At 45.2% G+C, this 24,433-nt stretch overlaps 1 protein-coding gene across 4 annotated transcripts in view; it reads right to left on the bottom strand.

Annotated features, from left to right (window-relative positions):
• AGTR1 (angiotensin II receptor type 1) overlaps positions 1-24,433 on the bottom strand; it is a 60,977-nt gene that overhangs the window by 20,099 nt on the left and 16,445 nt on the right. Inside the window, exon 1 of one of the 4 annotated variants that reach the window (XM_019491727.2) lies at positions 9,691-10,752. The exons of the other annotated variants lie outside the window; for them this stretch is intronic. The gene's annotated coding sequence lies outside the window, so the exon portion shown is untranslated. Of the gene's footprint in view, positions 1-9,690; positions 10,753-24,433 lie in introns of those variants that run through there. 4 annotated transcript variants of the gene reach the window in all.

Genomic DNA, 24,433 nt, shown 5'->3' with positions numbered 1-24,433 from the left:
ATTTGCAATAATTGGTGAACAATTGCTTTCTTTCATTGTATCTCTATTTTGCCTTTAGGTAGAAGGCTATTATGTGTCACATAGGGGAGGGAGCGCATCAAAGCAGGCACCTGTAGCTTGGTGCACAAGGCTGTGAGTGCTGGCTTGAAGTGCAGTGGGGAGCAGGGGTGGGGAGGGGGTGTTATTTTCCACTCCCACATGGCATTTAAACAGCCCTCAGAGCCATTGTCTGCAGACCCACAAACAGGGCTGGAGGTGCCAGCCTCTCAAGTGCTGTGCTGGGGGAGGAGCTCCTACCCCTGCAGGGCACATGAAAGCTGGCACCTGCAGCCCAGCACATGGGGCTGAAGATGCAGGGCTATGAAGGGCTGTGCAGGGGAAGGAAGAGCTTGTATCCTCGCAGGGCACATGAAAACTGGCACTTGTAGCCCCAAGCAGGGTGTGGGCACAGGGCTCTGAAGTGCCGCACAGGGGAAAAGCTCCCTGCTGCGGAGCTTGAGAGCCCAGAGCTTTGACTGTGGTGTCAGGGCTTCCTGTGACCAGAGCTCCAGCAGCACAATGGTGGCAGGAGGGGCGCAGCCCTTTGCTCATAGGCAAAGCCCCTCCACTGCAGCCAGCACATCAGCTATGTCTGCGGTGGTGAGGGCACAGTTCCTACTACCTGTGGGCGAAGCCTCACCACTGTGGCGAGATCCAGTTGTACCCCACCATGGTGGGGGCAGTCTACAGCTGACTGTCTGACAGTTATGAGGGAGGGAGTGTTGTTAGAAGCGGGGTTTGATGCCTGACACCACCACCAGTCAATAAGGCCTGACCTGTGCCCTTGGCTGCTGTCACCTGTTATCTAGGTGGACAGGGAAGCCTGCAAAGCATGATGAAATGCATGCTCTGGTTCCCCCTGGCTGGGTGTTTTTAATGTTGCATGCTGTCTGCATGCTCCGTGCTCTGAAGATAGCACTCTGCAGGCTTGTACAGGTTTCACCCCATTGAAACTAAGTAGCTGAACTTCAGCTGGTTGAATTGAATACTTTTACTTACCCTAAATCGCTACACTGCTCTACCTTCTGCGTAACTTTAGACTAACAGCTAACTGCTTCTTTCTATTTTGTCTTTGTAAGAGTAAGGCAGTTAAGATACTTAGTTGTTATCTGAAATAATTAAACAATTACTTAAGTCACATATGAGTACAGACAGTGAGATGCTTCTTTTCTGGGATAGCAACATGGCGCAACTATATTTAGAGCGAAATATAAATGGATTGCTTTTTGTGTTTGTTTTTAAACTACAACTCTTAAACTTGGCCACCATTATGCTGCCATTTCTGCACCATCAGCAAATAAACTGGAAGAATGAGGTCTGACATCTCACTAGAATATGAACTTTTTATTATAGTGAAATTTTAACTTTCCTTGTCAGATTAACATACATATTATTTGTTTAGTGGTAGCAGAGGCCCAGCTATTGTTACCTGATAAACTGCTAATACTTATGCATCATATAAGACAGAAATTCTAGTTATCTTCTCCAGTACACTTCAAAAGAGGCTATTCTTTATTTGGATGGTTTTCATAGTTTTTTATGTAAGGAATGAACTTGCTTCTATTTTCTGCCTTCTCTGTTTAATTTTTCATTTAATTCCCCTATACCCTTCAACTTTACTTAATGTTATTAGTGCAAATTTCTGTGGAGAAAAGTGCAGGTTATCATCTGCTTTTAGGCTAACTAATTACAGGAAGGTTATTTTGAAGAATATTTCCTTTTTTTTTTTTTTTTGGACTGAAAATGGAAGGGAAAAAGAAGGAACATTTAATTTGCTTAGTAGTTGCTTCATATTATGTGTGGCGTTTTGACCACTAGAGGTCTGTATTTCCCGTTTTAAAAATATAGCAAACAGTTTATTTTATCTTAAGTTGTCGTCACTCTGTCCACCGTGGAATATCATTCAGGTAGAATATTGCTTCAAGACACAAATACAGGAGAAAATGTACTAGCCTTAAATATTGCATTTAAGCATATATTATTCAAGGACAGCAATTTAAAGATGGATTGATAGCATCCAATAGGCCAAGGTTTCCCTAACTGCCTTTATTCTAGGATAGCTGGGTTTAACATTTTAATCCAGTATCTTACTCTAGTAAATGAGGGAGCAAGGTCCTGGCATTTGCTTTTGCCAAGGTTATGTGCAGTTGAAGCTCCCTAAATTCCATGAACCAAATTAAGAAAAATATATTTACAGAATGAGAGAGAAATTATAGTTTCCTCTAAAACTGCAAATGAAAAATACTGACACCTAGATATTATTCTGTAAGTTTTAACTCCCTATGTGTTATTAATTATACAGCAATTTTTCCAAATACCAGCTCGAGAATAATACTGAAAGTAATTTTAGCTAATTCTAGGTCTACTTGACTCAAACATTCATTTTCCTATTTAGTGGGTGGTGTTTTGGTTGTTGAAGTTGTATGAACATTCCACTTCACATCTATATTAGCAGTTTTTAAACAAACCTCAACTTTTATTTTTAAAAGATAGGAATTTTCTGAAAGTAAGTGGCAATTTGATTCTATATAGATGTAGTACAGAAATGGCCAATTTCAGACGTAAAATTCTTGACATACTTCACTTGCTTTGACATCATTTTCAGGTTTTGAAATAGCAGGTGTCCATTTTTCGCCTTCATCTTCACAACTCATACTTCAATCCTCAGGGCACTGATGAGACCTGATGGTGTTTATACAGTTGTATTCAATTAGGAGCTAAGCTGTCATTCAAGCCTCATGCAAGTAAACAGGTGTGGAATGGTTCCTTCCACTTGAGGTTTCTGCCACCCGTCACTCTGAGCAGAGGAGAACTTAAAGTAGTTTAGAGGGCTATGATGATATTTGTTTTCTTCTGGTACTGAAATACTAACTCAGTCATAGAACAAAGCAGAGCCAGAAAACTCAAGCGAATGTTATTATGTTATGACTGAGCAATAGAAACAAGCAGCTTACTCTGTTTTCACTGAAGTGTCTCATATAGGTGTCAAACAACAAACATACATTCTGTCTGTTGATAAATTCTTTTGGAATTAAGGGATTTGTGCTCAGGAGAAATAATGTGCAAGCAATGGAGGGGAATATCTCAGAGCCACTGAAAACAAAAATATTTTGGCCAGAACACAAAGCATCAGAGGGGGCTTGACATTTATGGTGTAAGACCTGCACAGAATGTCTAAACTCTCTCTGGAGACAGCACAGTAACTTCCAGTTTTCTATCTTAGGTTTAAAATAGACATTCAACACATTATTTGAGAAATGGAGTACAGCAAAAGTTAGGAAGAACAAAAGATCACCCTTAAAATGCTATGTTGGGGCACATGCTTACCTGTCTCTGACTGCAGCTTTGCAGAGAAACACTCCTTACAGACCTCTTTGTCAAGTTTTCTAACATGATGTTGTAAAAGGAGAGGGGGATTTTCCCTTCTCCTCATATCAGACACAAATGAATTGTTCACCTCCCAAAACCCAGTAGATCCTTCAAGACCAAAGCCATCAAGGACAATTTGCTTGGAGGATCTATGTTCCCAGTGCCCTGATAGTGCAGCTTTCATGCTACAAGGGCTGTTCTTGGCTATACTTAAACCTTGGGCACCCCTATTTAATAGAGGTTCCAGGAATAGCCTGGAACTGCATTACCTTATTCTAGTAATCTGTTTGGTATTGACTGAAAGAACGTAACTACTTCAGCCTCCTCTCCCCTATTCTGTTCCTTCGCTTCCCGCATGGACCTGATCCTTCTGAAAGCCTTCTGTAGGATCCCAAGACAATGAAATGCATTGAGGGACCCCACTCCCTCAACATGGGAATGGGAGAAATCTGCACGTATGATAGAACAACATTCATTTAGCTGCTCTTCTACCAAGGCTGTATACACCATCATCTGCTTGTAGTGCCCCTCTGCTATCTGCATTGACCAGATAGTGATCCCTGTGTGAAAGAATGAAAGACACACAAGCCTGTGACAGAACGTTCTAATTTCCCTGAACATCCCATCGCTGACCTCAGAGTAGCTGTTCTCGCTGACCTCACAGTAGCTGTTCTCAGACAACAAAATGTTTGAAAACAACTTGAATGGGAAATTGCAGAACAAGAAATCATCTGCGAACTGGACTGTGTTAAATATTGTCTAAACTAAGACTATGATTCTTATCCCATTACCTGGATTAGCTTTTATAACCCCTATAGCAGGGACCACAATGGGTTAACTGCCTTGGTGTTCTCTCTGTTACCCACCCAGCAGTATCTCCTTTTTCCTCCCTTTTCCCTATCCTCTGTATTCTAATTACTGCTTTCTGTTGAGAAGGTCTGCTTCCTGCAGTCCCCTCAAAGCATCTGATGAAGTAAGATGCTGCTTAAAAAAGCTTACACATATCTGATTTAGTTAGTCTGTAATGTGAAAATCTACCTTGCTTTTTGCAGAACATACATTAGGCTCATTTTAAAATCACTGGGTTTGAACCAAAGCCCACTGAAGTCAATGAGAAGACTCCTGTGTTCACCAAGGGTCTTTGGAACATGCTTTCACTTCCAGAATAGCTAAATATTAGCAAAAAATTAGAGACAGAAAAATGTTGGCTTTGATAAAACAACATCTTTTTACTATTAAACAGCGGTCAATAAGACTACAATGTATCATTATGAAAAACGTGTGCCAAGTTTCCTATTTTTTTCCTCTGGAAATTGACACAGTAGTATTTTCTCATATAGAAATTGTGTCAGTTGTAACAATGATGAAACCTTGGATTAAAAATTGTTTTTATACTTGTAATATGAATTCCAGACCTATATTACTTCAAATTAGCAGTATAGTTAGTTCTACAAGGACCAAAGATCTGTAACTTTCCATTTATTGCTTCTTGCCAGGAGTTGGGAAATCCTGATATACAATTTCCATGAAATTCTCTTCACACATAAGAGCATTGCACCATGCAAGGATTTTGTAACTAGGATTCCAGAAGTTTTTCTCTCCCTAAGATGGCTTTCTGTTGTTCTTCGTAGCAAATTCTGTCATCTGATTTTTACAGCACTTGTGGAAAAGTTAGCTAGAAAAGTGCGCATCTTACTTTTGGTGAAGTATGCCAATTTACAAGTTTATTTTGTCAGAGCAGTTGTGTTTGAAGAGAAAGGTAAACTTTTTTTTCTCTTTAGAAGAGCCTGACTCTTTTCTTTACAGTTAACGGAAAATATCTCTTACTTCAGTAAATGCTGAATTGGTATTCAAAACACTAAGGAGTCACAGATTATCTGTCCTCTTCAGATCATCTGTTGGGTAACATGACTTGGGTACTGCAGTACTAATCATCTGCTGATAAGTTAACAGTGTAACCGTCACCTCTGAATTCCTGCTCTTAGTTCCACAAAAGAATAGAGATCTAAGTCTGGCAAGTAAGGTATTAAACAATTTTCCTTTGTGGTCATATTTTAAATGACAGTTTAACTCCTGGGTGTTAAGTAAATTCTATGAATACTATCTGTTTTTTCTGGTCTCTTTCCTGCTTATGGTCCTCTTCACTGTGACCTGTGGGTGCCTCCTATGTATGATCTCCTGGTTGCTTCTTTGGTCTGTTCCCTTTGTGTTCAACTACTCAGCTTGATGGCAACACACCCCCTTGGTAGTAAACACTGTTATCCAGGGCCTTTTTTGAAACTATGGATGTGGATTGATCCCAGAAACTCTCTAACCTTCAGCATCTCTTGTTAAGTGGTTCTCTTTTTTGTGGGACTGATATGGGAACATACTTTTAACAAAGAAACTATGATTTATTCATAGTTTCATAGCTGGTAGGGTCGGAAGGGACCTGAGCAGATCATCAAGTCTGACCCCCTGCCATGGGCAGGAAAGAATGCTGGGGTCAAACGACCCCAGCCAGGTGATTATCTAGCCTCCTTTTGAAGACCCCCAGAGTAGGAGCAAGCACCACTTCCCTCGGAAGTTGGTTCCAGATCCTAGTCGCCCTGACTGTGAAGTAGTGCCTCCTTATATGTAGCCTGAATCCACTCTCAGTCAACTAATGGCCGTTATTCCTTGTCACTCCTGGTAGTGCTCAGGGGAATAGGGACTCTCCCATTGCCTGCTGGTCCCCCTTGGCCAGTTTATAGATGGTCACCAGGTCCCCTCTTAGCATTCTCTTGTGGAGGCTGAACAGGTTCAGGTCCCATAGCCTCCCCTCATATGTCCTGCCTTGCTGCCCCCTGATCATGTGAGTGGCCCTCCTCTGGACCCTCTCGATGCTGGCCACATCCCTCCTGAAGTGCAGTGCCCAGAACTGGATGCAGTACTCCAACTGCGGCCTGACCAGTGTTGCATAGAGGGGGAGGATCACCTCCTTGGACCTGCTTGTGATGCATCTGTGGATGCATGACAAGGTGCAGTTAGCCTTCCTGACTGCGTCCTCATATTGGCGGCCCATGTTCATCTTGGAATCAATAATGACTCCAAGATCCTTTTCTGCCTCTGTGCTGACGAGAAGAGAGTTCCCCAGCCTGTAGGTATGCTGCTGGTTCCTCCTCCCCAGGTGCAGTACCTTGCACTTGTCAGTATTGAAACTCATCCTGTTCTCATCCACCCACCCCTGTAACCTGTCCAAATCTAGTTGCAGCCTGTCCTTCTCCTCTAGCGTGCCCACTTCTCCCCACATCTTAGTGTCATCTACGAATTTGAACAAGGTGCTTTTCACCCACTTGTCCAAGTTGCTGATGAAGATGTTGAAACAGAAAGAAAAATTAATTAAGTGAAACTGTTGGTTTAACACATTTAGTCAGAATCTTTTCAAATTAACTTACTTGAGGGTTTCCTATCTTTGTTATGGTTTTATCTTTTCTTCTACATGTCCTTGTGCTGTCATCATCTTCTCACAATCATCTCCTGCTATTGTTTCCAGAGGCCTTTTCCTCACTCATCCAGATCATTAAACCCAGTACCTGAACCAGTTTGCATGGTCAGACATGCCTTTTCTTGATCCATAGCAATTATCCTCTGCTTTCTAAACTATTTTTTCCTGGTTATTCATTCATACAACAACAGGGTTTGGAATTGTTACATTCTCTAAAACGGAAGTGGCCAACCTGTGGCATGGGTGTCACAAGTTGTATGGACAGTCTCTGTGTGTGGCAGGCAGAGAGGGAACAGGGAGCAAACTATCAGCTAGGGCAGGGAGCAGAAAACAGTGTATCAGATTGGGGAGACAGCAAAGGAAGGAAGCAGGAAGTGGATCAGGCAGTGCATACAAGGCTGGGACTAGAAAATAGAGCAGCAAATGGGTAGGGGATTGAAAGGCACAGGGCCAATTTGTGGCATGCTTGCCAGAAAAGGTTGGCTCCTATCACTCCAGAAGATGGTTCACTGAGGATACAAAGACCTATCATCAATTATTAACACCCACCTTTCATAGGGTTATTAACCCAGCTTAGATACTTTAATTCTGCTTCGGTCAGTTTCTATACTTCTATAAAATGGCCTTCAAAAAGTAAAGAGAAAAAGTGGCAGGATTTCTGGAGGATTGCTTACCCAGAACATTGTTTCTGAATGTTACTAATAAGTTAATTTACTACAAGCTGGCTAGTAGGGACCAGAAAACAAACACAATTCTACCTTTATACCAAGGTCTTATCAGTATCTTCAGAATCTCAGCATTCTAGGCTAGGGATAGAAATTACACATTAGCTGGTACAAGTGATTGGAAAACAGTTCAAATCTGTAACACAGAGAAGTTCAGCATTGGCAACATGTAGAGGGTGTATATGGGTGCATGTGCACCCCCTGAGATTGGCCATGCCCCCCTGAGAAGTTGTGTTGATGCTGCCGCCAGGCAACCCAGCTGCAGACTGCTGCAGCAAGGGGGGGGGGGGTGCGCCTGTCTCACAGCTGGCCCAGCACAGCGGGCACAGGCAGGTAAGTAAGGTTTCTTTGGAGGGGGTTGGGAGGGGGAGGTGGAGATCAAGACCCACAGTGCAAGAGGGAGTGGGATAGGAGCAGTGGCAAATGATTCACCCCCACCCCTGCCCTGTTCCCTGCTGCACTGTGGGGATTATCCCACGACCCGGCCTGGCCAGGGCCCCATTCACTGTCAATGGGGTTCCAGCCAGGTTGGGTCACAAGGCGATTGAAGCTCAGTGGCTCCCACTGCTGCGTGCACTATGGGGGAGCTGGGGGAGGGGTGGAATGTTCTCCCAACCCCTTGGCTCCAATGTGCCGTGGCCCTGGATAAGCCACTGGGCTCTGATTGTCCCATGACCTGGCCCAGTCGGGGCTTCATTCATGGTGAATGGAGCCCTGGCCGGGCCGGGTGGTGGGACAAGCAGAGCCCAGCAGCTCCTGCAGAGTCACAGCAAAGGGCAGCACATGCCCCTTCCTCTCCCCCCCGATCATTGCATGGGCAAGGGCGGGCTGCAGATGCGAGGTGAGCTGGGATCTGCCTACTCTGTGCCTTGCTGTAGCCTTTGAAAGTGGCGCAGCACAGCGCCATGTGCCTCGCTGCCTAGCTCACCCAGCGGTGGGACACACATGGCAATGTGCAGCTTTTAAAGGCTGCAGTGAGGCACGGAGCAGGCAGAGCCCAGCTCGCCTCGTAGCTGCAACCCACCTTTGCCCTGTGCAAAGATCGGGAGGAGGGGACATGTGTCCTCCTTGGCTCCCTGGCTCCGCGACTCTGCAGGAGCCACCAGGGATGACTTAGGCAGGGACAGGCAGGGGTCCCAGGGGCTTCATCACTTTCAGACTTGTGGTGCAGCCGAGGCTGGCCCTGCTTCAGCTCCGGGCACCCTAGGTGGTGTGGGGCTGGGGCTAGACTGGGGCTGGTGCAGGGAGGCAGCCAGGGCCAGAACAGGGCTGTGGGGCAGTGGATGCCAGTGCTAGGCAGTGACCCCTGGTGCAGGGGAAGGGGCAGCTACATGGGTGCAGAGGATCCCAACCCTGAGCCCGATCCCTTCCCAGCCTCACTCCTTTCCCCTCATGCCCAGCCCCAGCCTTCCTCCTTCCCCCCCTTCCCAAGGACTTTCATGTGGGGGGGGGCACGCGCGCACATGCTCAGCCCTCCCCTCAATTTTTTTCTCCCTCCACCCCCCCTTCAGGTCAGTGATCAGCTGCTGGTGCCCCCCCGTATTAGGAGGCCCATGAAGTTCACTGCACAAAAACTGGTTTAAGATAAACCCAGATGGATGTAGTATCAGACTTAACTAATTTAGGTTAAATTGCCTTATTGAACTTCTGTCCCAGATTCTCTCACAGTCCCCCAGCATCCCAGGATGTTTTTCATCTTCCCCACAACCTTCCCCCCAACTCCCTCACCTCTCAGGATGGGGAGGCTAGCCTTGACCCAACCTGTCTGTTTCAACACAGCAAGGAGGTATGCTCTAGTATCCCCATCCCTGGCTTCTGGCCTGGGCCACTGCAGCATGTAGCCGTATTTCCGGAATCAAAAGCGGATGTCTGTTCACTTGCATATTGGTTCAATCTATGCAGTTTAGACTAACCTGTGAAGATTGAATCAATTCAACCTTGGGTTTTTTGACCATCTGTATTTAGTCCAAAAGAGTGAGATGATATTTGAAATACAGCATTATTTAGAAAAAATAATATGTTGTATAATATTCAATTGACTTTTTTCCCTTGGTGGCCTTCTCGCTATGGCGAAAGAAAAATTGCTGGTACCTGATCAGAGAATCTTCTTCAGAATAATCTGGGATTGGATTTGTTGTACTAAGGGATGCTTCAAATTTGACTCCTGGGGATGCTATACCTTTCTGTGGACCTGGAAGGAGCAAGCAAGTTAGAGATAACTCAACCATTACAGGCCCCAAAAGAACCATCAGAATTGGGCTGAGTTGTGAAAACTGAAATGGGTTTCACAGTAGCATTTCCTGAACATTATTATCATTCTGCGCTTACTATCTTGTGGCTCCAATGTATTAAGTATGCAAATCAGTACAGTATGTACTCTTTTTTAGTATTATGTAGGGACCAAATTCAGACTTGGTTGGAGCCTGGCCCCAGCTGGTAGTTGCACATGAAAACATTAAAAATAAGTTTTAATAAATTTGCTAGTAGTTCCATTATAGTGCACTTTCCTATCCACATTTAGGTGGTGGATCTCTAGTTAGATACCTAAACTTCGTAGCTGGAGCATTATTTCTATAGTTAATTGGGCCAGAACTTCCAGTATGAAGTCTGGACCCGTGTGGTAGGAAAACTTTACCAGATCTGCAAATAAATAGACAACTAACTTTGGTGAACTGGCAGTTTTACTTGCTGAGTGTTAAGAAAATTCTATATACACCCTTTCTGCTCTCCTTCGGTTAGGTACTTATATGGTCCTCTTCACTGTACCATCTGGGTGCCTCCCAAGTATGTAAAAATAGAAACAACCATAATAATCTCTTTCCTTCCCAGGCTGAAAGAGAAATACCTCAAGTAGTTTAGTGTTTGTCTGTATGTATTGATGGAAAGCTATGTCACAAATAGGTTTTGCAGGGAGTTCTGAATATTGCTGTGGTCATTCTGGGATAGTTCATATTCTGACCTTCACAGTCATAAGCTTCTCTCTATTGGCCAAGAATTTCCATGTTCTAGGAGAATGTAGCTGTCATGGGGTGTTTGTAGATGAAATGAGAGGCATGTGTGCGTGACACTTCAAAGCTTTTGCACCATTTTAATGGTGTCAGTGTTTGCACACCTCGGTAGCGTATTGCGCATTAATTCCAGCCGCTGTAGGAAATTTGGGGTAACGTGCCTTAAATGACTTGGGGCACGGCAAATTAAAACTCCTCTGAGGAGTTTTAGTTTGCTGCCCCTACAGCCGTGGAGCGAAGCACCAGGCTCCGTGCAGCTCCATGGCTCTGCAGGAAGCCCTGCAGACAGCCTGACACCAGCCGGAAAGCAGGCTCGGCCCAAGAAAAGTGGTGAGCCTGATCTTTTATTTTCCCACTCCCGGAGCCTGCCTGCCTGAGCTGCGTGGGGACCCTGTGCTTCCCTCCACAGCTGCAGTCCCAGGTGCCTGCGGACGGGTGCCACCTGTGGTGGTGGGGGGGGGGGTCCGTAGCTGATGTGGAGGGAAGTACTAGCCTCTGCCCACCAGCAGCTCACCCTCCCCTCCCTGCCGGGGAGGCAGGTAAGCCAGCAGGGTGTGTGCACAACACAGGGATTTAATCAGCCCTAAATTGAAGCAGTGTTTTTTAAAACCCAGTGCTTCAATTTAAGGCCCCTGTTTTGTCTGCACATGCCCATGGTCTTTGGACAGCAGGCTCTCTCAGGCAGTAAAGGCCAGTCCTAGAGACAGCTTTGAATACTGGAGCAGGGACGCTCAGTTGCAATGAGCAGGCAAAGCAGCAAGAGGTGAACCTAAGTGATAGTTACTGTGAGCTGTGTTAAAGATCTGCTGTTTGTAATAGTATCTCGAGCTTTCTCAAGGCAGTGTTTTTATGTCTAGATACAAGCTGTAATAATAAGAAGCAAGATGGGGTCTCTAGGTCTAAGATCCTAATCCTGGCATGGATCACTGTGGCCTCTGGCAGGAGAGGGGTATTTCCTTGTAGGGAAGTGGGCATTGTTAGTGGGTGTGACAACTTGAGCATTTAATAGCATTGAAGAGGTTCGAGCTTGACTTATTCTGAGGGCAGGTGTTCTAATTACCAGGCTATGGGCTTGGACTTGAAGCTGTCCCACTGCGGAGCCACGGTGCAGGATTCATGGAGCAAGATGAGGGCAAGCAAAAGGAAGCAGTAGCGTAAAGATGAGTGGGTGAGTGAGCCCCAAGCCCTGGGCACTCCATAAGTGGCAGGGTGCTAGAATAGTGGGAAGTGCCTCACCCTTCCACCCCCATGTCTCCTCCTTTTGCATTCTTCTGTCTTCAGCTCCAGCAGAAGAGCAGTGACAGTGACATAAGGGTGTGTGAGAGTAAAGGGCATTCTGGGAGTTGTTTTCATTTGCCCTTCCTTCCACCCTCCCCCTGCCCATTAAAACACTTCCCAGAAGAGTCTGCAATTCAGACTTTGAAACACTGTTCTTGTACACGAGGGCAGAAAAACAAACAAACAAAAAAAGGAAAAAGCCTGACTAGAAATAAGGGAAAGCAGAGTAGCAGGTGTCGGTCTCTAGGCTGAGGGACAGACAATAAAGAAAGAAACAAGCAAATGACTCGCATGTTCAAACTTAAAAATACCAAGCGCTTTGTGTTTTCTAAAGACCCATTGTGTCCGAGGCCCCGGCCACACTTGAAGATCATCTGCATGTCAACTCTATCTCAACCTTCTGTCATAGCAAAACAACCCCCCTACACCCAAACCCTGAGGCAGATCCAAGAGGGTGCAGTGGTGCAGCTGAACTTGCCTTTGATTCCTGGTCCACCCAAAGGTTAAAACCAACTGGCTGGCAGTGACAGCATTTCTATTCAGGAAGCAGTGACAGGGTCAACTGACTTCAGGGCTCATTATAAACTACCCAATTCCTTCTAAACGCTTCTTTCTCTCCTTGTCACAGGTCTTGATGTTCAGCTAGTCAAACTAGACTTTCTCCTGCATTTCTGCTCTCCCTTAGCTGCTCCTGGTAACGAAGCTCCTATTTCACACCCCTGCAGGCCTGTTTTTTAACTGTAGCTAAAAACATTAACTCAGGTATGGAAATAAGCATTGGATGCACTGTCAAGATGCTCAAGAAAACTAGATATAGTTCTATGAATCTGAAGAGATGTCCATTTAATGCTAATGACTGCAGGACTAACAAAACAACATATTTTGATTACAGGTCTCCCTTGCTTTATGCAGGTTCTGTATGTGTGAATTAGCTCTTATGCAATGACCCTTTTTTTACCAAAAATTTGTTATATGCGAGGTAAATTCACTCTTACGTAATCAGTGTGGCGGAAGCTTGCAGTCAGCTGCTTTGTGTGGGGCATTGTGGGAGTGACATGCACCATAATATAGTCTCCTGTGGGGATCCGTGCTCCTCGCTTGTTGTCTGTGACCCGTTTCTGTAGTTGCCATCCCCATTATGGTAACATTCACCATCACCCTGTGATTGTGTGTACTGTCTGCTGTTGGTGAGTACCAAAATTGTCTTGTAAAAGTGGTGGAAATGGTTCTGGGGGTCAGTACAGTCGAGGTCTTGGAACGTATTCCTATTTGTTACATTGTAAAGTGGGTTCTTTTTATGCGAATTTGAGTTAGGCACCGTTTTCCAGGAATGCATGTATAACATAAAGCGAGGGAAACCTACACATATGGCCCCAGGGGGACTTTGCACAAAAATGGAGCCAGGCACATGGGCTCCTTATAGAGTCAGTGGGAAAGTTAGAAATATCATGCTGAGCAGGGAGTAGCCTAGAGCTATTCAGTAGAAATGCTGGGCACATGGGGCAGCTGGGTGAAACTGGAGTTTAGACACTTGGCCCCCGGGATGCAAATTAGGTGACTTTGTCCACTCAAGTTCCAGTGCAGAGACCCTTTTTTGAGGGTCCTTATCCAGATGAGCAGTGCTCACCTTTTAAAATGCCATTGGCAGTAGTGTTGCCACCCATCTTTTACATACTAGTTTAATGGTGAGAACAACTTGCCCAAAAGTGGAAGAAGTTACAGAGACTCTAGAAATACCTGATAAGGTCCTAACTCTCACTTTCCAGGAAAATGCCCTTACCATATGCTGTAGCATAGGCAGTGTGAAGGCAGCATCCATCCCTTCTCTTGAGGCAGGGTCTTTGTGGAAACAATAGTGGAACACAGGGGTATTGATATGGGTGGGACAGAGAGGGCTATTAGCCTGAGTTGGTCCTTGCATAAGGTATTCACCTCAAGATTTGGGCCAGAAGGAAGCAAACAAGAGGGATCCTGACTGGGTAGCTTGCTGGTTAGGACACTTGCTGGGAGGGTAGAGGATTGCAGTCTGGTCCCTGCTGAACTGTCTGTGAGCTTTATATTACAGAGGCAATTGTGCAGCAAGGGATCAGAATGGAGTCTCTTCAGTTTCAGCTAAGCACCCTAACTAGCAGGCCACAGAGTCATTCTCCCTCATACCTGATCTATTTATCTTCTGTTGAAAGCATTCAACAGTAAAACCCTTTGTGAATGAGCCTGAGAGAAACTAATCTGTATTTTTCCAGGTTATTATTGACCCTTTGTTTTATTTTATACAATACTCTTTTTTTGGTTTGAAACATGCTTTACATATCAAAGTACAAAGATCTTTCAGATATTGCCCTGAAGCACTAATGCCTGCCGTGTTGAGGTGTATGTGTAAGTAAACCATTCAGAATAAATATCAGCCAGGAGAAGCTTGAAGTTTCCACAGATCAGCAGCAGAAGCTTTCTTCTGAATAGGCATTTGAACTTGTAGCACTGGCATTAAAGTCTTTTAATTTTAAGAGAAACAGGAATAGGACCCTAAGGCCTCATGTTTTTGCAAAACTTTTTACTTTAGGGAATTCGCAAGAACAACTAGTGAATGCTAAGTAGTAGGGCTGTGCGAAGCTTCGTGTACTGATTCGATTTGGAGGAGATTAGGCCCGATTCAGTGGCTGAATCTCCAAATCTGAATTGAATTAGGACACCAATTAAAGGGTCCAAATCAGTTCAAAGATCTCTGTCAGAAAAGATTTGGAGAGCTTTGGCAATTCGGGCAGTCTCTGCTCGCTGCAGCAGGGAGCTGGACCCAGACCCCATGCTGGTAAGTAGGGGGTGGGGGAGGGGAGGCTGGAGGAGGGGGGAGGGGATCATGGGGGGGACCCCTGCCAGGCCCCATCCCCTGCCTGCTCCTTCAGCACCCCCATGGCGGCCCCAGCTCCCGACTCTTTCAAAAAAAGCCCCTATTCACCGGCTGCTGAGCCCCTATTCACCCCACTGCCCCATACCATGTAGGGGGCTCTGCCATGAGCCCCCTGAGCCCTGCCCGCTGTCTGAGCCAATGCCATGGCTGCCCCACCCACCCGAGCCCCTGGCCCTTAAAAAAAAAAAAAAAAAAGCCCCCATTCACAAGCTGCTACAGCAGCAGCCTTGGGGCTTCTGGGGGCTTGTGACAGACCCCCCCATGCAGTGTGGGGCAGTGGGGATCGCCCCCCCGCAGCAGGAGCCAGTGAGATGGGGCTTTTTTTCTTAAAGGGCCAGGACCTAGGGCGGGAGGGGCAGCCATTTGGGGGAGAGGGGAGGAGGGACAGCAGGCGGGGGTTGGGGGGCTCATGACAGAGACCCCCATGTGGTGGGGGGCAGTGAGGATCAAGGTCTTCATGTGGAATTTTCAGAAGTTCTCATCACTTATCTGACTTTGCTCCATGTTAAAAAAAATAGTAAAACGACCAGACTTCAACAGAAAGCCAAATAAAAACGCTAAAATGCAACTGTAACATATTGTTGGCTGACTGATTTAGTTAAAATGGGTGAACGCTAGGGGAGAGACACCTTTTTCAGTGAGTTTAAATATATTTATATTTTACAGCATTTTTTGTTTAATAAAATAATTGTATTCAAATAATTTATTCAGTTTTTCTTGTTCTTTTTATAACCAAATTACTAATCTGTTTTACTAAGCATTATTTCTGCAGTTGACTGAGCCAGGTACTTCCAATATAAACTCTTGTGGTAGAAAAGCCCTACCATATCTGCAAATGAATAAATGTCTAACTTGAGTGAATGGACAGTTTTTGTACTCATGCAACCATTGAGTTCACAACTATAAGATGATACAAAGTGTCTGGCTATTCTGAAGTATCTTTGAAGTAGCTCAGATTTAAAATCAGATACTATTTCCCTGCTATTTGCATGGAAAAACACTTCTCAGAAGCTGCTTATGCTTGAATCTCAAATTTTGTCAACTCTCATAATTTAATTATGATTCTCATCATGCGTAGTAGTTTAGTAGTCAAAGTTCCTGCAATTATAGGTTGAGAACTTCAGCATTATTTTTGTTTTTAAAAGGCAAGTTTTCAGCCCTTAAGGATGCAGAGCAAAGCTTGAAAACATAAGCTGTGAAGTCTCAGAAACCAGAAGGCAGAACCCCTCTCAGATTTATTATTATTATTGCTAATAATTGTTTTTGAGGTCTGACTCAGTACTTTTGAATGCTTATAATTGGCACTAATGAGACTACTAATGACAAAGAACAGGGAACAGGCAAACTGCTACTCGGTTAAACTGGCAAAAGTTCAGAATCCTAGGAAAAAAGTCTCAAGGACATATAGCCAGAAAGCATACTGGATGAAACAAATGAAATTGCAAGACAATCTTTTTATTTTCCAAAAAAGAAACAAAGGGAAAATGAAGACATTCATCAGGTAGAAGTTGAAAACATATATTGATCATTTGGAAGCAATACTGTGATTAGTAACTTCAAAAGCGTTGCTTAACTTTCTTCTTTGTGTTTGTTCTCCTTTAATTTTTCTAATGGGCTTTCATTTTTCATAGAAAGTATTCTGGTACTTCAGAATGCAGGAGAAGGTATATTTAAACAAGAGTCTTCCTACCAGTATTTAGGAATGTAAATATTCTAAGTCTTTGTTTTGTTTTAACTTGACATCAGAAATTTTAAATTCTGACTCATTTAACAGCTTGTTCTGCCTGAGTCATACCTGCAGCAGTAAGAGCATCCTGTTTCATCACTGTGCTTTTCTTGCCTGATAAAATGTCTGTGATGAAATGATTTATAATTGTCTCTTATAAAGTTCATTTTTCTTCTAGATTCCCCTGTCTCCCACACTGAGGAGGTTTACCACTCTCAGCATCAGTTATCTATGGATGAGTCAATGATTAAGGAAGATGTCATATTTCTTACTAAATCATGCAGCGTATCAAAACTATTAAGTCTGAATTGAAGTCTTAGACACAGCATGTGGTAAAATCTGGGCTTCTCCTTCTCAGCCTAGAGAGAGATGGAAAACCTGACAAAGGATAAAATATCCCTCAACTTCTGTTGAGTTTTTGAGTCATAAAATGTTTTATGGGGTCAGAGAGAGAATGGGACTGTGGAAGGCATAGGAAAGAATTCAGGAGAGCAGAGCAGGACAAATTACTTAATCTCTCTTTGACTTAATTCCTCATCTGTATAATGGGGATAGAATTACTGACCTGGCAGGACTCTTAATGTTGGTGAAATGTTCAGTACCATGGTGAGGTCTGCCATAGGAACACCATGGGAACACATGCTTAGCTAGTGAAATCCTAGCGTAGCTCATACGTAGCGTTAGGTGTGTGTGCCATATTAATCAAAATAGGATTTGGATGCCTAAAATGGGGGATAAGAATGTGTCAGAGCATTTCATACATAGGCAGTACGCACAAGGCAAGTGTAACAGGTGTGTACCCCAAGGGCGAACATGATACCCCCTGGTGGCTGTATGGTTTTTGCCAGGCTTTGTCTCTAAGGTACCCTCCCTTTGCTTTTGCTTGCCCTGCCTTGATGTTCTTAATCTATGTAGAAAGGGAGGCTGCCCATGGATCTTAGAGCAAGCTTTGGTTTATCTCTCTGCCAGCAGATCTTCCTCTCTCGACTCTGTGGAGCCCAAACAATACTTCCCATGGGCCCTACTGGCCTGCATGTGCCCCAGGCACCTGTCACCTTTGGGCTATTCATGGCCTCCAAACTTATCTACAGCTGTGCCTATACCTCGCAGGTTTTACTTAATACCATTCTGTCCCTTGTAGAGTCTTTGGCTTTCTCAGATTCAGCCTCCCCTTTCTCTGACTGCAGGCCTTCAGCCCTGGCCCGTTGATTTGGGTCTGGCCCTGTCAACTTCAGCCCTGTCAATTGACAGCGTCTCTGGACCTTGTGTCTCTAGCTGTGGGCCACTGGCCCCAGAATTTGCCCTTCTGAGCAGCTGGGCACCTGGTCTGTTGCCCTTTTGGACTGATCTCACCCCTCCTAGGCTACGGGTCCCTGACCCTGGTTCTTGCTCCTCCTGGGCTATGAGTTAAACTCCCTTGGGCTATGGGTCCCTGGCCCTGGTTTATGTCTTGTTTGGACACTGGGTCCCTGGCCTGTCTGTTACTCTAGCCTTTTGAGCCCCACCCCTGGCTGAGCTCAAAGCAGCTACATGCCCCTCAGGCATGGCTCAGACCTCCACCTCCCCAATAGTTCCAAACCCAAACCACTGGTTAAAACTCAAACCAAAACATAAGGACTCTGGCTCTAACAAAAACCCCAAGCCAACTGGCCATATAATAAACTTACCCGCCCTGCCTTGGGTCCTATTCCCCTTGCAGCGAGCATTCAGTGCCTTATTGGTATTATCAGGGCATTCTAGGAGTCAGCAGACTCCTACTTCCATGGCAGAAGCTCTTCACTCTGCAGCTAGTAGGGTCAGACTGCTTGCCTAGACTCAGGCACTATCTTTATGAGTCTCCTAACACCAGCCTCATCTGGTCAGGTAATTCTGCAGGCAGTCCCCAGGAGTTTCCCTTCTATGCCTGATGATCCACTGCTCTCTCTGTTAAGACTTAAGTTAAGTCTTAAGTTAAGTCTCCAGCCCACTGCTTCTGGGCTGCCTTCCTGCCTGCCCTTGGTGCATTTTACTGTTTTGCCTCCATTCCCTAGGGTGAGTACCTTCCCAGGGTTAGCCTCTACCTGTGATTCAGAGGTCTGTCTGTTTGCTGGCAGTCAATTCACTAGCACAGGGGTCAGCAACCCCTGGCATGCATGCCAGTGTGGCACATGAGGTCATTTTACTCTGCATGCAACAGCTGGCCTGGGCTCTGGGCAACTGTTGCTGGCCATGGAGCCTGGATTGCTCCCAGCAGGTGGCAGGGAGGCTGCAAGCCCTACTGTGAGCAGCCCAGGCTCTGTGGCAGGCAGCAATTGCCCAGAGCCCCGGCTGGATGTGGCAGGCAGCTGGGAGACTGCAACTGGTACACAGGGTCCAGAGGCCTGGAGCAGCATGTACACCTTGGCGCATGGTGGGGAGGGGGCCTGTGGCATCACAACCTCAGCCCTTTCCCCACTGTGCATCCTGAGGCACACATGCAGCTGCTACCACCACAGAGTTGGGCTGGGGCTCTGGACCCTGGTGCAGCTTTTTGCAGCAAGCCTGCTGCTTGCTGTGAGCAGCCTTGGTTCCATGGTAGCATGGCACCTGCATGTGAACCTTGGATCACACAGCGGGAAAGGGGCCAGGAGCACTGTATCCCCAGCCCCTTCCCCATTGTACTCTCTGAGGTACGTGTGCAGCCACTGCCAGCAATAAGCTAGACCAGGTCTCTGGACTCCAATGCAGCAACTTGCAGGCTCGAAGTTGCCTGCTACAAGCAGCCTGGGCTCTGGGCAGGCCCCTGCCACAGAGTCCAGGCTGCTTGTAGCAGGCAGCTGCAAGCCTGCAAATGGCTGCATCGGGGTCTAGAGACATGGTCCAGCTTATTGCTGGCAGTGGCTGCACACACGCCTCATGGAGCACAGTGGAGAAGGGGCTGGGGCTGTGCTGCCACAATAAGGATTGGGCCCCTCGTGGCTCCTTTGCCATCCACCCCTTGCATGCCAAATCCAGTTTGCTGGATTTTTTGGTGCTTGGCCTGAAAATGTTGCTGGCCCTTGCATTAGCAGCTAGCTTGTTTCAAGCTTCTAGTCATCCATGATTCAGCTTAGTCTATTATGCTTTTCTCGTAAAGTAACAGGAGTTTTCTGTTACAAACAAAAGTTTTTTTCTGACAGTGGCAGAGATTGTTTTTAATTTTCTGTTTCTGTGGTGTCCCAAGATATAACTAACTCTTGTGGGGCAAGTCCTCCATTCCAACAGATAAACTAGTGGGAGAGGAAGAGTCCTCCTGAAACTCCAAGTTTAGGTACTTGGGTCTGACTCTGATTTGACGGTTATAGGGTTACCATATTTCTAGTTTCAAAAAAGAGGACACCTGTGAGGGGGAGGGGGTATAAGATTGTGAGGGGGGAAGTGATATGCCCATGCCCTGCCCCTGCCCCTCACCAAGCCACAGCCCCCCAGCCCTGCTGCTGCCCCTCACTCCTGATGCATAGTACCCAACCCCCCAAACTATGCTGGTGCCCCTTACTTGCAACCCACAGCCTCCCCTCACCCCTAGTCCCTGCTGATACCCCTCACTCCTGACCCACAGCCCCCTGCCCCCCCAGGTTTGCTGCCCATGCAGTCCCAATGCCAGCAGGCACACACACGCACCCCTGCCTGGGGCCTGCGCACAGACCATGTGATGTCCCCGCCTCCAATTGCCTTTCCCCACCTCTGCCAGCCCTAAGCAGCTCCTTACTGGGGCAAACTGGAAAATGCCAGAAAAGCGGAGGCACAGCAAAATCCCAGACATTTGATATTTTTAAAAACTGCCCAGATGGAGATGGGAGAACCCAAAGAAGACATGTCTGGGGAAACTTGGATGTATGGTAACCCTAATGTGTATCAGTAAGAGCGAGCAACAACTCGCAGAATGAAATCAATGAAGTTACCAGTATGAATCTAGTATAAATGTTGTAGTTATCAGGCCTTCAACTTTTTTAAAGCAAATAATTGTCTGAAGCAAAGCATTTTGTGCAAAGCAATAGCTCCCCAGATACTCCCCACTTCCATAACTTATGGATAAGCACATGGGGGGAATTGCTGTAGGCTCACAGGTAGAGGGAGGCATGCTGCAACTATGTTTTCCCCTTTTACATTTTAGGTCTTCTGCATCTGATGCCCCTCTTGAGCAACAGAGCCAATCATAAGCACATCATAACTGGTCCCTTGTCTTAATAATGGCTTTCTATGCAGTACTGAATTAAATCCAAGGTCTCAGTCCTTTACCTTTTGAGGGGTTCTCTAGGTTCACAAGACCATGTTTTCCCATTCCTGTTTCCCTAAATTATTATGTATGAACACTGATTCAACTTAATAGTCTTGTAGTTTTAAAAGGTGACTTATCATGCAGGACTTTTTTCTCACTAGAATCAACCTACTGGGTATGAAACCAGTAGAGGATGAATGTAATCTTCAAACTCCAAGATAGCAGATTCTTCAGTGAAACTCTTGAAATCACCAAACTGTGCACAATATATATTTGTCTACAAATTTTGTGGGTGAAAGAGTACAGCTGCCAGGGAAAAAACAAGAGCTAGGGACAGACATTCAAAAAAACACATGCCTGAATTTAGTCAATCTTTGCAGGTTAGTCTAACCTGAACAGATTGAACTGATTTGCAAGTGGATAGGAATTCACTTTTGATTCAGGAAATGCAGGCACATGCCTGCAGTGGCTCAGGCTAGAAGCTGGGGGGCACCAGAGTGAGCCCTCCCTTCCCTTCCAAAGTGCTGAGCTGGGGGCGGGGCATGGTCCGGCCCCAGCAGAATGCTACGATTACGGAGGGGTTTAAACTCCCACCCTGGCCTGCACAGTCCCTAGCCAGGGTGTACCTGTAGCGGGAGGGTGAGGGAGAAGCAGCCCTTGCCAGGCTTCCCCCTCCCCCGCTTGCTGTTCAAGGGGTGGGGAGTGTTGCCAGGCCCTGACCTCCAGCCAGCACTCTGAGGCAAAAGGCCGGTGGGGGTGAGGGGAGGGGGAGGGAGGACTGCTTGTGTAGACTGCCATGCATCTGTTGATGGTACTGAGCTTTTGAATCTCCCTCTCCCAGCTTCATCATACTGTTTGCAGCAAACTGACAGGCACTGCATTCATTGCAAACCAGGTCATTTCTCACACCTCTCTCTGTCCTCTGGCTTGTTGTGACCAAATACAACAAGCCAGCAGGGATATGAGAACGCAAGGCTTATTATAGAATTGAAGGACTGGAAGGGACCTGTAAGATCTTCAAGTCTGATCCCCTGCCATGGGCAGGAAGTTGTTGGGGTCAAACGAGCTCAACAAGGTGCTTATCCAGCCTCATCTTGAAACCTCCAAGGATGGTGACTGCACCACCTCTGCTTATCAACCCATCAAGAAAACAAAGCCTCTCTCTCATTAGTTCAAGCTCTTCTTAAACAGTTTTTTGCAAAGCATTTTAAAGGAAGAATGGAGGGACATTACCAGCTGACCTGTTGACTAGCTCCAAAAAGCTCTAAGTAGACACTATTCTGTCTGCTTTTGTTCCAGTAAAATTGGAGACACACACACAGACACCCCTCAGCTTTAGCTAGCATGCGGGTGAGATGACTGTGATCAGGTGCCGGCTGGGGTCTGTGCTGTGGCGGGGGTGGGGAGGGAGATCCACTTGAGCGGTGAGGGGTGGGGTGGGGTGGGGCATGGGGAAGGCAGACACTGCTGTCTCTTGGCTGCAGTCTCCACCTCCTTCTCAGCCAGCTGGAGCTCCAGCTAGGGAGGAAAGGGGGTGGGGGCGGGCAGCCCTGCTCTCTGGAGCAGACAGCCCAGCCCAGTCCAGAGCTAAAAAGCATGCTGGGATGCTGGAGGACTCTGGCTTAAATTAAACCAGAAAGGGGTCTAGGACAGAAGTTCCATAAACCGTTTTGACCCAAATCAGTTAAGTCTGATGCTACATTCAATCAGGTTTATCTTAAACCAGTTTCAGCCATTTTAAAACTGGGTTATGTGCACTGAACATCTGTTCTGTTACAGGTTTCAACCAATTTCTGATATCTTAAACCATTTTATGTTTAACATCTGTCCCTAGCCAAGATGCTCAATATGAGTAGTTGGCTGATATAGGCTCTTTCTTTGAAAACCCAATGGGCTATATAACCAACAGTTCATATTGCATTTTATGCTTATCAAAAAAGACTTTTTCCTGGCCTACTAACATAGGAGATTCTTACGTACTGGATCAAATTATGTTAGCGTGTTCTTATTTTGTATCACTGGAGATGAAATCATTGAGAAAAAATGACTTTAAGAATGTATGCAAGTATTAGCTTATACAAATATTTACTTATCCAAACACAATATTCACAAATGCACACATACAACTGTGCCAGTATTATGTCACTGAACTAACTGATACATTTAAAAAGCAGTTAATTATACCAAATGTAGTGTCACGTTTTCATGCTATAGTTAAGTATGTCTGGTTTTACAGGATACTACACTCTATTCAAGGGTTTCTAACTTTGGAGAGAAACCCTCTTCCTTGTGCCAAAGCTGCTTAGATGTAAGTCTTTTCTCTCTCTTTCCTCCCAAAAATATGATTTTACAACTTACACTTGACTCAATGTGTTGTTTTGAGTTAAGTCTAAGTAACAGAAGCTGATTCAGGATGCAAGTATGGTTGAGCCACTAGGTAATTGTGACCCTAATATAATCAAGTTAGCCATGCTCACAGCCAGGGAGATCATACTAGGACACTTTTTAAGAAGGGAAACTTGAAAAAAGTATTTTAGAAGCTATGTGAAGGGAAAAGTTTAAAAGATTAAAAGCCACAGAATCAGCATGGATGCTTTTAATGAATACTTCATTATAGCTGCGGAAGAAAATCACAGGTAGAAATAGAACAATATGGTTAAATAGCAAAGTGCAAGTGCTTACTCAGACTAGACTCTAAACCCAAGTGAATCTAAGCTTTAGCAAGAATGTTGTAGAACAGTGGAATCAGTCTTTTTGGTAGTTGTGCTACAGATTAGTCCTGCATCCTCCCTGAAGGCCATTCTGATCCCCTTCCTCTGCCCAATCTGCTGCTCTTTTCTGGTTCCTTCCCTGTGCTTCTTGCCTAATCTGATGTTCTCCTGTCCACTTCCTGTCTTATTTGCTGCTGTGCCGCTTATTTTCACCCCCATCTGCTGCATGTCACACACAGGCCACTTGTGTGTGCGCCACAGGTTGGCCACCCCTATTGTAGAAACTATGGAAGTCCTGCTCCTATAGAAATGGATCCCACTGTTGCAAAATATCTTTTTAATTTAGATTGGCGAAGGATTAGGAGAAAATTGAAGAATAATAAAAAAAACAGAAAAAGGAAAAAGAAAAAAGAGAACCAAACCCAGATCCAGAATGAAATACAGTAAGTCAAAGAGATCACCAGACCGCTAATGGAACAAACAAGGGGCTGAAGGGTCAAATTCTATTACCTTTATTCATGTCAAAATGGGAATGCTCACAGAATAAAATACCATGACTAAAGATAGTAGAATTTGGACCCAAATTATTTGTACCCTGATCATTTTAATACTTAATACAGTTTTAAACAGGGTTATCTTGTATTGGTCTCTCAGAGGAATAAGTTAAATTGTTAGTAAACCCACTAATGAACTAACAGTTTCCTATCCATGTGTGTTTTGAAGATGGTAGTTACAGGCTGTAAAAGTGAGGTAAAGATACCAAAAAGAGAGCTAGAACAACTTGAGAAATTAGGTGGATTTACATTGTATTTAACATTTTATTTTATGTTTTGCTTTAAAAATTAAAACAAATCTTTCAGTTGCAATAAATCCCCAGGTCCAGATGGTCTCCTACAAAGGAGGGCTGGAAGAACTGAAAAATGAAGTAGTTACACTGAGAAAAATAATGTCAAATCTATCATTGTAGTGCACCATATCGTACATCATTTG

Source organism: Alligator mississippiensis, chromosome 7 (assembly GCF_030867095.1).
Source record: "Alligator mississippiensis isolate rAllMis1 chromosome 7, rAllMis1, whole genome shotgun sequence".
Taxonomy (NCBI): domain Eukaryota; kingdom Metazoa; phylum Chordata; order Crocodylia; family Alligatoridae; genus Alligator; species Alligator mississippiensis.
The sequence above is the reverse complement of the archived record's forward strand: the minus strand, read 5'-3'. Positions and strand labels throughout refer to the sequence as shown.